At 45.5% G+C, this 16,384-nt stretch overlaps 1 protein-coding gene across 3 annotated transcripts in view; it reads right to left on the reverse strand.

The window, feature by feature from the left end:
- The window catches only part of LOC114043159 (B-cell CLL/lymphoma 9 protein), a 32,385-nt gene extending 18,101 nt beyond the window's left edge, over window positions 1-14,284 (reverse strand). For 2 of the 3 annotated variants that reach the window (XM_027862149.1, XM_027862147.1), the window contains exons 1-3: window positions 14,216-14,284; window positions 10,410-10,553; window positions 4,371-4,450 (exon numbers count right to left, since the gene is read on the reverse strand). The gene's annotated coding sequence lies outside the window, so the exon portion shown is untranslated. Of the gene's footprint in view, window positions 1-4,370; window positions 4,451-10,409; window positions 10,554-13,790; window positions 13,841-14,215 lie in introns of those variants that run through there. The other variant, XM_027862148.1, reaches the window with a different exon arrangement.
- Between the last annotated feature and the right edge of the window lie 2,100 nt (window positions 14,285-16,384).

A 16,384-nucleotide genomic window follows, 5' to 3' on the forward strand; every position in this document is an offset into this window, starting at 1 on the left:
AGGTAGGAATCATGTTTCTCTCCTATCCCCTACTGCACTTAAACAATGTTAGAAACATGGTAGATACTCCATGAATATTTATGTAAGAGTACATGCAACATACAAAGAAATATTTGACATTTGGGTTACATTTTTCTTTTAAGAGAACTTCAAAGCATTTTATAGAAATCACCACATTAATTGACTCAAATTTTCTGATTGCCACTCCTAACTGCCACTAATACTGTGTAGGTGCTTGACTTCCAAAATGTTTTCATGTTATGTTGCTTAGTTTTAAAACATGCCTTCTTGATGTCCCTAGTGGCAGGTGTAGACAGAGAGAGAAATTCAGCAAGAAGTAGTTAAACACCTAAGGCTGCCCCAGAAGTCACCATCAATGATCTGAAGCCACTACTTTGTCTGAGCCCCATCATCAACCCCTTTTCCTGGCTCTTTCTTTCTCCCTTCTGTTCTTTATTCTTTTGGATACACAAGGGTAGATGTAGTAGGAAATCCACTGGATTTGGAGTCAGAGAAACAGGATTCAAACCTCAGTCTATCTGAGGATTATTAGGATAAAGACACCCCACCTCTTTGGGCCTTAGTTCCTCATCTGTATTAGCAAAAAGTTAGACTAAATGACGAATCAGGTCCTTTCAGTTCTAAATCCTAAAATTCTAATGAAAACCGCTGAGAGAAGTCTGTCTGGCTCATGCCTTGCCTGTCTCCTCTAGACCACACCTCCCTAGTTCTTCCAACCATTCCTCATCAAGCAAAGTTTCTGGTCTTCCTGCCATCCTTGCTGTTCTCTTGTGGAGGGGCTCAAGCTTTTCAATGTCCTTTAAAAAAATATGGTGCCCTGGGGCAACAAGGTGGCGCAGTGGATACAGCACCAGCCCTGGAGTCAGGAGGACCCGAGTTCAAATCCGGTCTCAGACTAGACACTTGATACTTACTAGCTGTATGACCCTGGGCAAGTCACTTAACCCCAACTGCCTCACCAAAATATATGGTACCCTAGGCAAAGTATAGAAGGACCCTCCTTTCTAGACTGTAATGTTACTATTAATGTACTCTTAACTTTTTGGCTCCCATTTCACACTGCTGCCTCCTGTTGACCTTTCAGTACATGACAAAGCCCTGATCTTTTTCAAACTGCTGAAGTTACACTCTCCCAATACTTGTACTGTTAATTTTGTATAGTCAGTTTTCTGAATCCAAGGACAGTCCTTTACATTTATCCCAATTACATTTCAAATTATTAGAGCTATCCTCTCAATCTGACCTGTTGAAAGCTTTTTAGATTCTGGTTCTGTCATTAGATGTATTTGTTAGCCATCCTGTTTTGGGTAATCTGAATATTGGATAAGTACACCTATGCCTTCCTCTAAGTCAATGATAAAAATGTTGAACATAATAGAAGTTAAGATAGATCGCTAGAGTATTCTACTAGAAACTTCCTTCAAGATTGACATCAATCCATTAATCATTTTTATTCCTTGGGTCAAGTCACTGGACCAGCTAAGAATCCACCTAACTATACTATCATCTATCTTCTTCATAAGGGCATCATGAAATACTGTCAAATGTCTTAATGTAATCCAAGTACATTACATCTATGGGATTCCTCTCAATGATCAGTCCGATCATTTTTTTTAAACGGAATGAAATTCATCTGCTAACCTATGTTCCTACCACCCACTCTTTAGTTTAAAGATGCAAATCCAAGCCCAACAAGATGAAATAATTTGTGCAAGACCACACAAAGATAAAATTGAGAATAATCTTTAGTTTTTTAACCAACCATCTCAAGTCCACAGCAAACAAAGGACATCCTAGATTTCTGGCTCAAATAGGTGGTTTTCGTATTTACAAGCTCTTTAACACGCGTCTGTCCAAAGGAGATAACAATGAGACTCTCCAGGCCTCGTGCATCTGGAAGAAGCTTGAGTTTGAAGGCTGTGTGCAGGCTGATGCCCAAGTGCTCATCTGTTTCACTAGCAAACATCTGTCTCAGTGAGATGGCTAGAGCCAAGGAGGGATTTCCCTAATGCAGTTATTGAGATGTTTTCTCAGAGGGCAGAGCTACACCAGGAAAGAGCAGGTTTTAAGACAATGGCCTAACCTGCAATTTCACTGATGTAGGAAGCTCCATGGGAGCGAGCTCCTTTTAGCAATACTGAGCTCTAACTGTTTTTCAGCTTACAGTCTCAGAGACAGGAAGCAGCCGGGATCACAAATCCAGCATGTCAGAGACAGGACTTGAAACCAGGTTTTGTGGGATTGGAGGCTAGTTCTTTATTCCTCACGACACACTGTCCTTTACTCACTGGTGGCTATGCTATCTATTTTTCTGTTTCTACCACAAATGTGTAAATTAGCATTTTAAAGTTTCCAACTGCGTTTTAACTCCCTTAAATGACAAAGATAATCCTCCAGTCAACGGGAAACTACAGCTGTCATAATGTTCCCTCCATCACCCCTACTCTCTCACCAATCCCCAATCGCTCCTTGGCTGAAGGGTACCCCCATGATGCCTACAAACATGCCCCCAAAGCCTCCACCTGCTCTGTCCATCCCCACAGCTACAGTCCCACACCTCTCCTCCCTTTGGTGGCTAAACTCCTTGAGAACAAAAGCTTGTGCACAACAGGTGCCTCCATGGTTTTCCTCTCCCTCTCCTCTCCTCTTTTCGGTGTGGCTCCTGACTTCATCATTCAATCAAAATGGCTTCCTCCTAAATTACTAATAATCTCTTAATTGCCAAATCCACTGGCTTTTTGGGAATACTATTCCTTCCTGACTTTTCCTGCAGCCTTTGACAGGTCTTTATTACGTTGCTCTCTGCTGGTTCTCCTCCTACCTGTCCTACTGCTCTTTCTGTCTCCTTTGCTAGGCCTTCACTCACATCAAGCCTGATAACTGTGGGGTCCCCTAAGACTGTCCTGGGCCTTCTTCTCTTCTCCCTCTACACTACTGAACCTGGTGATCTCATCAGCTCTCATGGCTTCAATTACCATTGGTATGCTGATGAATCTTGGCTCTGATGGTCCAGCCCTAATCTGTCTCCTGACCTCCAGTCTCAGTTTCTAACTGCCTCTTAGATATCTTCAAGATATCTTCAAGATATCTTGAAGAGAATATCTAGGAGATATCTTAAACTCAACATGTCCAAAACTAAACTCACCATCTTTCCCCCAAAACCTTCCCCTCCTCCTAACTTCCCTATTACAGTGGAGGGTAAGACCATCCTTCCAGGCACTCAGGCTCACAACCTAGGAATCACCCTTAACTTTTCTCTTTCTCACCCCCCATTTCTAATAAGGTGTCAAGTCTCGTGAAATCTATTTTCAGAACATCTCTCATAAATGCTCCCTTCTCTCCTCTGACACTGCCCTTGCCCTGGTACAGGCCCTCATCACCTTATACCTGGACTACTGAAATAACCTGCTGGTGGAACTGCCGGACTCTAGTCTCTCCCCACGCTAATCCATCCTCCACTTCACTGTTAATAAATCTTCCTCAGGGCATTCTAACCATATCGCCTTGTCCTTCCCCATTCAATCATGTCCAATGGTTCCCTGTTGTCTCTCGGATTAAATATGAAATGCTGTTTGGCTTTTAAAGCCCTTCCTAACCTGGCCCCCTACTACCTTTCCAGCCTTCTTACACCTTACTCCCCTCCCTTCACTCTCCAGGGACACTGGCCGCTTTGCCATTCTTTTCATAAGATGTCCCATCTCCCAATTCCAGGCCTTCTTCCTGGCTGTCCTCATGCCTGGAATTCTCTCCCTTCTCACTTCCCTGGCTTTATTCAAATCTCAGGGAAATTCCCACATTAGCAAAAAGCCTTTCCCAGTCCTCCTTAATCTTCGTACCTCCCCTGTGAGATTATCCCCAATTTAACCTGTAGGTAGCTTGTTTATACATAGTTGTTTGTTTGCTATCTCCCCCATTAGGCTGTGAGCTCCTTGAGAGGAGGGACGGTTTTTTGCTTTGCTGTATCTCTAGCACTTAGCACAAAGCCTTACACACACTAGGCATTTAATAAATGCTAGCTGATTGGATTAATCCTACTCCTTAGATCTTTGGAGAATTTTTTTTTCGTGAGGCAATTCGGGTTAAGTGACTTGCCCAGAGTCATACAGCTAATAAGTGTTATGTGTCTGAGGGTCGCATTTGAACTCATGTCCTCCTGACTCCAGGGCTGGAGCTCTATCCACTGTGCCACTTAGCTGCCCCAAGAATTTTTTAAAACAATAAACCTATAACTCCATTCTGTCAATGTTTGGAATTGATCGACAAACCCAATCAAATGCTTTCCTGTCATACGTGTTACAAAGCAGGGCTAACTTCTACTTTCAGGGTCATCACTCTTTTAAACCACTCACCCAAACCCCGGGGGTCACGACACAGCTGTGCTCATCCTGGAGACGAGAGCAGAACTTCCTTCCTCAAAAGATGCTCATCCCTAGAAGAGAAAGATGAGAAAGATACCCTGGAGTGGAGAACCAAACTGTTCACAGCACCATTTGGTCACTGAACGTTGCCAGAGAAAGGCACGTCACATTGATTCTGGGACAGCAATTGAAGAGGAATCTCCTATTTGTCCCTCTCCGTTATCAGTGGATTAGCCAAGCCCCTTGCTACTTGTCTCTCCCATGATCATCCTCTCTGGGATGCTTTAAGTTACGGAGGGAAGCCTTCAGCATTTTGGGGCTGGGAGTGGTTCACACTCTTCCACCCAATCCTATTATGCCACAGTGGATGCTCAATAAATACTTGTTAAAAAAGATAAACTAGTGCTTAGGCTATTTCAGTACAACCTGTTGACAGACCTAACATCCCGATTTTGTAATTTCTCAACTTCACTTCAGCTACCAACTGTCTATTTCACTACCATCTCCAAGACCCTGACCTTTGAAAGTCACTTTTCAGATTACGATTTCCTGTTCTTCCCCTTCTCTCATTCTCTCACTCCCACTGAACCTACTATTTTCTTCTGGTTAATACTGAATCCTGGGTAACCTTCACCATCTGCTTCCTCCCTCTTGCTCCTAGGCTACACAGCTAGGGTCAAATGCTTCCCCATCCTCAAAATCCTTTCCTCCACCTTGACGCCCTCTCTCTTCAGTTCCCTTCTCATTGTTTATGCAGTCATAGTCGACACAGAGTAGTTGACAGTCACTCCCTCCGCTCTCTTACCGTCCACTCTACTCAGGCCCTTGCAATCTGGCTTTTCCCCCAACACTCTAAACTGCCATCTCAAAGACCAACGATCTCCCAATGCCAAAACCAATGATCTTTCCTTGGTCTTCATATTCTTTGACCTTTCAGCATGGGAAACTTAACAACTCCCTCTTTCTTTCAGCTGAGTTCACAGATGACCATTTCCTCGTGGGGCACTTTCTCATCCCTCCAGGACACCAAGCTCTCCTGATTCTTTTCCTCTCTCTGACTTCCCTCCCAGGGTTGCTATGAGACTCGCATTTACTGATTAGCACAGTGCCCGGCACAGAGTCGGTGTTTGTTTCCTTCCTCCCTTCCCTGACCACTCCTGCTCTCTTGTCATCATGGTGCTCATTCTTCTTCATACTCCCTAAACAGAAACACTCTCCAAGACCTTGCCCTTGGCCCTCTTTTCTTTTCTCCTGTACTCTCTTAACAATCTCAAGCTCTGTATCACATCTCCATTGATCGCTTCTGTTCAATGGGCCCCAGATTTATATTTCTTAGTGTCTACTCCACATCCTTATCTCTAAGGCCTCTTGGCACCTCAGACTCAACAAGTATTTAACTGAATTTGGCATTTGGCAGAAGATAAAAGCACTGGATTGAGAGCCAAGAGGACCTGGGCTCTGGGTCTGTTTCTGCCACCAACTGGCTATGAGACCTTGGCCAAGTCACTTAATCTCTGAGCCTCAATTCATCAGTAAAACAAAGATAACATCTGACTCCTTAACTTCCCTGGTCTGTTACTGCCCAATGGGATAATGTATTCAAAGCACTTGGTAAACCTGAAATTGCTATACAAATGTAAATAATTATCTTTCCTTCAAAACCTTCTCCTTTAGACCTTTCTGTTGTGGTTCAAAGGTACCTCTGACTATCCAATCACCCATACTAAAAACTTCAGATTTATATTTTAATCATGGGTAGAGGGAAAGTCTGTGAACTATTATCTCTCCCAACATCTTTCCATGAGGGAGGGGACTAAAGCTTACTTAAAAATTCTAGATCTCCTATACTGCCTAATAGTATAACTCACAAATTAGGTACTTAATATCCATGGAACTGAAATCCCCTTCAGGACCAAGTGCACACTTCTGCACATAATAGGTACTTAAAGGTTTATTGAATTCTGAAGGAATGGTGGAATGCAACACCCTGACTTGTCAAGCAAGGACTGATTGAAGCGGTCCTCTCTGGGCCTTCATCTCAGGTATCTGGCTAAGGCTACTCTCTAGCGGTATAGTGATTTGTGTGAAATAGGTATTCCAATTTAATTTGTCTGGTTGACAAGACCATTCAACACAAACTTCTAAAAAAAAGTATATGGAGATGGACTTTTCTGACTGAATTCCTTCTGTCTCACGCAGCTCTGAATGGAGGAGAGAGTCCTAGAGCCATTTCACTTTGGAGATTGCCTTTTGAGGAACTCTAAAAGGTATTTACTTGACTTAAGTCAGAAAACCTCTCAAGAACACTGTCTCTCTCTAGTCACTTCAGTTCATGCTCAGTTACCTGTGCTAATGGAGAATAATAGGTAGAAACCACAAGCTTTCACCCTTTCTTCAACAAAATATTGCTAGGAACTGTTTAAAAAAAAATCCTAGGAACCTGACTTGCTGGCAATGAGCCTCATTTGATTTAAAACTCATTTAGTAAGCACCTACTATATATAAAGTCTGTGTTTAATACTAAAGGAGCTAAAAAAAAGTCAATGAGACAGAGTCCCTACCCACAAGGAGCACAAGAACTAATGGGGCAGATAAAACCAGTATAGTTAGACTATAAACTAGAATAAAAGTACATAAGAATTCCAAATAACATGCTATGATAATTCGAAGAAGGGAGAAACCCTGTCTCAGTAGAGGTTTTAGGGAAGGTTTCACTAAAGAGAATATATTTAAGCTGGGGCTTAAAGGACAGGAGGGATCCTAACAGGCAGAGATGAGGAAGGAGAGCATTCTAGACATAGGGAACAGCACCAGTACAGACAAAGAGTTAGGGAAATGCAGGCCATATTCATTGTGATTAGAGTATAGTCTGCATAAACCAACAAGCAGAGGGGAGGAGTCATGTAAGTTAGGGCCGGAAACAGATTCTGGAAGGGCTGAGATTCCAGGTTGAAGAGTCAGGCCATTATTCTAAAGCATTAGGGTTTTCAAGGTAGAGTGAATCACCAGATAAATAGTGATCTGTTGACAAAACAGTGAAATCAGAAAGACAAACAGATTTCTCCTTGGGGGAAGGGGGGGTGGGTGAGTAGAGAAGGGCTGGGAAAAGGGAAGCCACTGGGTTTTAGACATGCTGAGTTTGAAGATGCTAGCAGAAAACTGAAGGAGACACATCCTGTGGGCAGACAGAAATGAGGGTGGAGAGCTCTGAAGCAAGATCAGGAAGACAGAGAGACTGAGGCACACGTGCACACAGAGCAAGTGTTTTAATTTAGGAGAGTGAATGAGGACACCAAAGAGAAGAGCAGTCAAGGGCAGAACCACGGGGAGTGCCCAACTTAAGGGGCCAGCAGAAGAACCAGGAGACTATGGTATCTCTGAAGCCAAACACTATCCAGGAGGTCATGATCACAGTGTCAAATGGCAAGGAAGTCAAGGATGATGAGGACTGAAATTATGATGAGGCACCTACCTCCAAGAAGCTTATACTCTAATAGGGGTATAGGACATGAACACAAATCAATGCCCTTCACACTGTATTCTGTATGAGACTAGACTTGCTCTTTCGGCTCAAGAAGACAAATCTAAAACCAAGAGGTGGGAATTGCAGGTGGGCAAATTTTAGGTAAGTAAAACTGAAAACAAAACAACAAAAGTTCTTCTAAAAATTAGGTAGAACTATCCAAATGTGGAGTAGGCTACCTGCTGAGATGAATGAATTCCCCATCACAGGATTATTTTCAAATGGAGGGTACATATCCACTTGTTAGAAATGTCCATGGGATTCCTACTTTGGATAGTACTGGGAGTGGGATCCTATAATCTTCTAATTAATAAGTACATAAGAGAAGAAGATGCACTGGGATCAGAAGAAGAGATTACTGGAAAAAGATTTCATGGAGGTGAGAGTACTGGAGCTAGGTAGGATTCCAACAAGCTGAAACTGGGCAAGGAGAAAAGGAGGATGTTCTAGGCATAGGGCATAGCACAACTAAACACAGAGAGTCCATCAAGTACGGGATGTAGCCAGGATACAACAAGTAGTACAGTTTGAGTTGAGCACGGGGTACCTAGAGTGAGGTATTCTAAAGCTGGGAAAGGAACCAGATCATGCAGAGCCTCCAATGCCATGATGCAGAGTTCTGCCTTTGTACAAGAGGCAACGGAGAGCCTCTCGATGGTTTCTGAGGTACAGAATGACTTGGGCATATCTGTAGTTTAAAAAGATTGATCTGTAGGATGAATTAGATTCATCTGTAGGTCAAATTAGAGAGGTTACAGACTGGAGGCAGGGAGATCAGTTAGGCGGCTACTGTAAAAGTCTAGGGAAAAGAAAATAAAGGCTTAAACTAAAGTGGTGATCATGAGGATGTGACTCTACTGGGGTGGTAGAATCCAAAGGATTTGGCAACTAATGGAATCTATAAGATGATGGGGTAAGGTAGGTGCTTCAGTTTGCAGCAGAATAGACTTGGTGCCACAGACAGGGAAATCCGGAAGATGAGAAGATTTACGGGGGCACATGTGATCAGCTGGAAATAAAAGCCCGAAGCCAAGAAGGGTCATGGTTCCATAACTGGAAGTTTTACATATAGGACGACGGCTGAAATGAAATGCTTGTTGAATGAAAGGAGGGGGTAGTTAACCATATCAAATGCTGCAGAGTCTGAGGGGATGGAGACTGAAAGAAAGCCATTTAATCTGGTTTTGGGGGGAGGGGGTTGCCTTTGGCAACCTTTAAGAGAACAGTTTCAGTAGCAAGATAGGGATGGGAGCCAGACTGCAAGGAATTGAAGGGAGCGTGGGTGATGAACAAGTGGAGCCATGCCCAGATCTCGCAAGTTTGGGAAATGAGAATGGGAACTAAGCCTTAGATACTCTTAGGACCCAATTCTTTGCTGTCCTTCTAATTTCTCAAATCACAGGACTCTTATAGCTAGGATATTCCCCTGAATCTTGTACAAACACCCTGCTCAACAAGGTGGCCAATCCACTAGGAACAACATTCGTACATCTGACCAAATTCAAAACCAAGAAAATCAACATCATTCACATGATTTCTGTGTCAACATCCAGCCATCCCTCACCAGGTCACCTGCTCAAATAACCCACTCATCATCAACCCATCACGCTGAACTATTCCCAGTTCTCTGCTATCAGTAAAAGGCACAGCAGCAAAGTCGAGAACGTGATACAGGGATTCAGTCTTCAGGATTCCATTCCCAGCTCATTCTGGACTTCTGATGAGCCAACCACTCAAATGGCTTTCCTCTCTCTAAGAGTACCAGTGGATGGAGCCAATCTTTCCTCAACACTGGTGTAAAAACACCAGGGAGGGAAACCAATATAATAGTTGGGTACAGAAAACCTTGTATTAGGTGAAACAAAAGCTTCAGTGCTCATTGGGGGGAACTGCAGATACTTTATGAGAAAATAGACTTAATGGTATTACTAAAATTCGAGGGCTTCAAAGAATAAATTCTAACTCGTGGTTTAAGATAGAATTATACAAAGTAAATTATACTATTACATTTACTCTATTTCTAGATGCAATTATACAACTCCAGTTTGCTCTTCCTCCTAGAACCTATGTATTCCTCTATCAACCCATGAAAACTACAATCCTCCTACAGAGCAGAGCAATGGAAAGAATGCTGGATGTGAGTCAGAGGTCCTGAGTTCAAATCCAGCTTTTGTCCCGTACTAGATATATGACCTTAGGCAAGTCACTTAACTTCCTAGCCTCCGGTTTCCTTTTCGGTAAAACAAAGTTGGACTAAGATCTCTTCCAGCTCTATCCAAAGCTATAATCCTGGCTTCAGGAATGGTATAATGTCCATTCCTGCTGACATATTTTCCTGCAGTATACTACAGGCACTTTGCCTCCGGCAATATGTTCACTGTGGAGTGAACCAATCCAGTTTACATCTGAAGCTATAATGGAAAAAATTTTTAATTAAAAGCAAGAACAACATGCAACACTTCCCCCACCTAACCCCCAATTTTAAAGATACGTCTCTGGTGCCTTACCTTCAAAGGCTTTCAGTCTGTTTCTTGCTCCACATTGGAACACCGAAGATCTTTCCAGTGATGATCTCAGCCTCCTTCGAGGAGGCCAGGCAAGTCAATTAGAAATACACCAGCTAGTCACACTTTAAAGTCAAGAGGCCAGAACTACAAGGAACAAAAGAAAGCAAAATTTCAAATCCTAATCTGGGTTGGTACCACAGAAGATAACCCTCTTCCCATCACTCGCCTGCCCAATCAGTGTTTGGCAAAGGGAACAAGCATCATGTTTGCACAGGTAAGGCAGTCGGGCCACAAAGAACAAGAAGAAAATCAAGACCCTCTTGGAAAATTTTTGATAACTGAAGACAAACAGAATAAGGAAAACAAAAATATACAGATAATACAAAAGCCTTTTTAGAAAGTTATAACTCCTCCTCAACATATTTAGCAAAGCCGACATTCTTATTTCCTTCTCTTGTGTGCCCCTGGTGCTAATTACCAGCAAAATGTACAGGAGGGAGGAAAGGGGGCAGTAGGGTGCTTGAATAATTCAAACTAAAAAACAGCCCACAAAAAAGCAAGACTAGCTTGTATTTATATACCCCCTATCATCATGGGTACACAGGCATTAAGACAAGTGTGCTCTTCCACCATTATAGAGGTGATAAATGAAATTTAGGCATGAGGATACTACAAACTGATTCTAATTTAGGGCAGAACTTGGATCAGCCCTCCCAGAATCTCTATTGCCACCTACACCAGTCACTGCTACTATCACTGAATGGGTAGAGGGGCCACATTTCCAATACGGAAAAGATATACAAATAATAAAACATAAAACCAAACACTGCTTCCAGGTGGCACCACAGCTGGATAAGGGGTTTTGGCTTTATGGTCTTGAGGGCAATGTTTCAAATCTCTCCCCTGAACACGGTGTATAGCATCATTCTTCTTTCTTTGCCCCTATCTGCCATAATTGCTCCAAAGTTCCGCCCCTGAAAGGCAGGCGAGCTGTAAAGAAGTGAGTGCTGGCTTTGGAGTTGGGAGGGCCTAGGTTCCAATCTTGCCTCTGATACTTACTAGCTGTAGACTGTTCATTTAATCTTTCTAACCTTCAGTTTCCTCATCTGAAAAATGGGGGCAGTAAGAGCCACTTCTTCTATGACCCCATCAGTTGTTAAGGTGCTGCCCTTCCAAAAAATCACTCTGCAAATATTTTTTATTTACTCATCTGTATACCTATGGAGAAGAAGGATTTCTTTTGTCTTAATATCCCCAGGACCTAGCACAAAACAGGCTCTTAAAAAAGTTTGTGAAACTGAATACTAACTACCTCACCCAGATGTCAAGGGACTCAAACGAGATCATCTATGTAAAGAGCTGTATAAATGTCAGCTATTATTATTATTATTATTATTATTATTATTATTATGCTTAACACTGCCAGGTACTTAATGTTAATGATTGATTACTACTATTATTAGTGGTGAGAAAAAGGTTAGGACACCTTAATTCTTCCTCAAAGGAGTTGAAAGATTTCACAGATAGATACTCATTTGTTCACTACTGAGAGACAGGCAGGGAAGGCACATTGGTGTTACATTTCAAAAATGGAAAACTGGGTGATGAAGTGATTTGTTGGTTAAGCGTGTCAATGGCAGAGTTGACATCCTGATCTTAAGTCCAGAGCTCTATGACCTATACTGAGTGGCTTATAGTATAGTGTTTATGGACTCTTCTACACTAAAAAACAACAATCGCCCAACAAATGGAAAACAAATTTGCCTTTACATTCAATTTCACTGGAATCGCCATTTCCACAGGAGCAAGGGGAGGGAAATCCCTCATATAAAGCAAATGTCATATTATATGGAGATCTTATTTTCACCATTTTCAGCTGAGACTCCAAGGTTAGTAAGAAATACAAAATGTGTATTCTTTGCTGTTTTATACAAAGAGGACACCAAGCTTCAAAGTTTAGTCAATTCACACTCCGTATATTTCCCATTTTTCCTCCCCTCCATTCCTCTATAATAAGAAGGGTCAAACTTTCTACCCTGCAGCCCTCAAATCCCTAACAAAGAACCAAAGATTCAAATTTAATTGGGAAATATTTAACAAAATATAGTACAATAGAACACAGGTAATATAAGCTTGTAGTTTTCTTAGTCACTGTGCAGCCCACAGGGGTCCATTTCTATTTGAGGCTGACCCCTCAGCTCCAGACTATCATCTCAGATCCAATATTATCAGGCATCCTTCCACTTGGCCTGAATACTCTCATCCTACTTCTTAAAGCTCATGAAGGTCACCTTTGGCCTCCACTGGACCAAATTATAAACATGACACCCTCAAAGCAGTCTTCTTCCATTTAACAATGCGCCCCTTTTCTAACTCCATTTCCATCCTTGACACTCTATGTGTCCTTTAAAAAAAAAAGACCCTTTTCCGAATTTTTCACCTGGGGTTCGGAATTTAAATTCACTCTTGCTTCTCCCACAACTTCCTAATGGTACTTAGTTCAATGCCGACTAGTTCTTGCACCCATACTCACAATGGTTATCCACCAACATCCACACGGTTCCCCACATGTTTTCACTCCTGTTACATGCTATTTAGTGCCCTTTTACCACCATATAATCACTGAACCAGAGCTTAAATCAATGCCCTGAGCACAAATGCTTTCGTGCTGGGACCATCACGTTCAACAGTTACTGAATGTCCTCCTACAGGCAAGACACTAAAAGATGATTCACTACCGATTAATATTATCATAGAAATAGGTAATAGCATCTTTCACCTATGCACCCAAGAATCAGTACTGCATTTATGAGGCCATTTCAGGTTTTCTATTTGCCCGAAACCAGAACATTCTTCAAAAAAATCTACCTATCTCTAAGTTTCCTCTAACTCTGCAAATCATCTGCCCCATTTGATATATGATCCTTGAGGGCAAGGGCTGTTTCGCCTTTGGTTAGCACACAGCAGGGCTTTAACAAAAGTGCTTAATGACTTACTGATAGTCCAAGACCTTTAGGTTTTTTTTTCCTTCTCGCCTGACAAACCCCCAGTTTAGGATCCAAGTTTCTCTTCCTCACCATCCCTGGGCTCATCTGTCTCCCCTTTCCTTTAGACACTAAGCTCTCCGAAGGCAGTCCAGTCCCGTCTACGCCCGTTGGTAGCGCGGCTAGAAGGGCATCCAGCGATGCCATTACCGAATGGCCCAGGCCTCTCTGTGTCCCTCCGTTCTCCTTTAACCTTGTTTTGCTGTCCCCCGCCTGTGACACCCCCCAACCTGTGGGATCCCCACTTACACCCACCCCCCAATGACTGCCAAAGGAGACTTCGCCTCTCAAGGACTTGAGTTGGCTGGGATTCACTGACCCAAACACACCAACTCACCTGCTGGGGCCATTGGCTTCCCATGCGCTCAATCTCCTGAGCCCGGGTCTCGCGCCTCCGTCGGAGACCCCCGGGAAGGGGTGGCTCTGCGTCCCGAGGAGCCCCGGGGGCTGGCCTCTCCTTCCACTTCATTCCACAGCCGACCTCCCCCCAGGACTCCCTCCCCCAACGCGGCACATTCCGGAGCCCCCCGCCCCGCCTGCGGACCCCGGCCCCCCCCCGCAAGTGTGCCGGAGCCCGGTCCCTCGCCGCCGGCTCCCCCCTCCGACCCCGCCCCCTCCCGCGCCCCCCGAGGCTTCTCGCAGTAGTTGAACTCCCCCTAGGCAGTGCCCTCCCCGGAGCCGGCTCCAGAACACGCGGACCTTCCCCCTCTCCCCGGGCTCTTCCCCTCCCCGCCCCTCCCCCTCCCCGGCCCTGCCACTTACCCCGACACCCAGAAGGGGAGGGGGAGGCGGGGAGGAATGGGGGCGGGGGTCAACGATCGGCGGCCGCTCTCAGCCCCGGGGGGCCGGGGCCGGGGCCGGCGGCAGCGGCGGCGGCGGCAGCGGCGGCGCAGCGTCTCCCCCCGGCGGCGGCGGAGCCGTCCCACTCCCGCAGGCACACATAGACTCCATTGTCCGGCGGCACCTCCCCCTTTCCGGCTCCCCCTCGTGTGGTACCGCCCCTTCCCCCTCCCCTGTGCCCTCCCCCTGCTCCTCCTCCACCGCCGCCCTCCCTCCCGCCGGCCGCCCGCCCCGCCCAAGGCGACGGGAGGGGGTGCTGGGGGGCGGGAAGGGATCCGTCTCTACCTTCTCCCTTCCTCCCGCCGGGCCAGGGAAAGGGGGACACCCCTGCGCCTTCCACGCCTTGTACTCCTAGCCCTTTCCCAGCCCCGCCGCCCAGGAGGGCTGGCTCTAAAGGAATGCCTCCTTCCCCCCACGCCCCCCCACCCAAGCCGTGCAATGGTACCAACCCATCCGCTTCCTCCCTCCCTCTCCCTTTTCCCGCCCCCCCTTTCAGATAGTCCCCGCCCCTCTCGAGTTCCCCGCCTCCCGAATAACTCCGCCTCCTGAACTCCCCTCCCCCTCCCCGCCACCATTTTACTATGGAACCTCCCATCACCGTCATTCCTTCTTCATTTGCATAATCCCGCCCAGCGGATCCCCTCCCCTGTTCGTCACCCCTATCAGGGTGACTCCCACTCCCCCCCTCCTTAAAGGGGCAGACACCCCTCCAAAGTCCCCCCACTCCCCACCAACATCTCCGGCTCAAGCCCGGTTCCCCACTGGGGTGGCGGGGCTCGGGCTGGGCGGAGGTGCCTCTCCTCCCCACCCCCACCCCACTCCCTCCCGGCACTTGACCGTGGGCCCTGAGAAGTGGAAAGTGGTGTGGGAGCCACGAGAAGGTGAAGGGGGGAGGAGAGGGAGTGTGGAATTGAGCCATCTTTGGAGGAAAGGGGACGGGGCCAGCCCCTCCGCCTCCTCCCCGCGCCCCCTGGCCTCGAGTTCCCTCCCCTCCTGCCCCGGGGCCTCCCTCTGCCTCGCTAGCCCCCCTGGACGTTGCAGAGCCCCTTGTGGTCCCCCCGCCATTCACCCCCCACCCCCGGGGCTGCGCTCTCCCCTAGGAACCACCCCCTCAATCAGGTAATTGTCAAGGTGTTCCCCCCTCCTCCCCGCGCCGTGCCCGCAGGTAGGCGATCAGTTTCCTCCGAGTCGAGCCCGGCCCCAGTCTGAACCAGATTAGAGTGGCCACATGGTGCCTCTCCCCAGAATCCTCAATTGCTCCAGGCCCATTGCTATTATTATAGTATTACTACTCGGGATGTTCAGAGCACCTTTCTTCTGACGGCTCAAAGCACAGTCATCCCTGTGAAGTAGGTGGGTGGCCAGGGCGATTATCCTTTTTTTTTTTCCCTTTCCCCCAAATGGAGAAATGAAGGCATCATGGAGAGAACATGTTGCTGAAAGTCATACAATGAGTCAGTGGTTAAAAAAAAAAAAGAAAGAAAGAAAGAGAAAAGAAACAGGCTCCAGAGAGCTCGGTTTTATTTCCTAAGGTCTTCCTTAAAGATACGTCCACCCATCCTTGAGTCCAGATCCCCTTCGGAACACAAGGCTAATTCATCCCTGCTATGAAGATGCTTTTAAAAAATCACTAGCCCCTTGCATTGATATGTCATTTTAACTTCCATTTTCTTTTCATTTGAACCTCACATCACCTTTCTAGGGTAGAGAGTGCAAATATCATAATCTTATTTTACCGTTGAGGTGTAATAATAGGTAGCATTTATAAAGCGGTTTGCAAAGTGCTTTACAAACATTATCTCATTTTATTCTCCTGGGAGGAAGGGTGGGGCTATTATTAGCTCCATTTTACAGAGAAGGAAAACGCATTGCCCACAGGCTAAGTGATTGTCTGAGGTTGAATTTAAACTCAGGTATTCCTGACTCCCAATTCCACCACTCTATACATCGTGCCACCTTGCTGTGTCTGCGTATAGTGACTTGTCCAAGGTCAAACAGCTAGTGAGTGGCAGAGCCTGGCTTGGAACCAGGTCTTCCAAATCCATATCTCCGATTGCTCTCCTCTAAAACTATGTTACCTACAACACAAAA

The sequence above is a fragment of the Vombatus ursinus genome, unplaced genomic scaffold (assembly GCF_900497805.2).
Source record: "Vombatus ursinus unplaced genomic scaffold, bare-nosed wombat genome assembly UNPS02014768.1, whole genome shotgun sequence".
Taxonomy (NCBI): Eukaryota; Metazoa; Chordata; class Mammalia; order Diprotodontia; family Vombatidae; genus Vombatus; species Vombatus ursinus.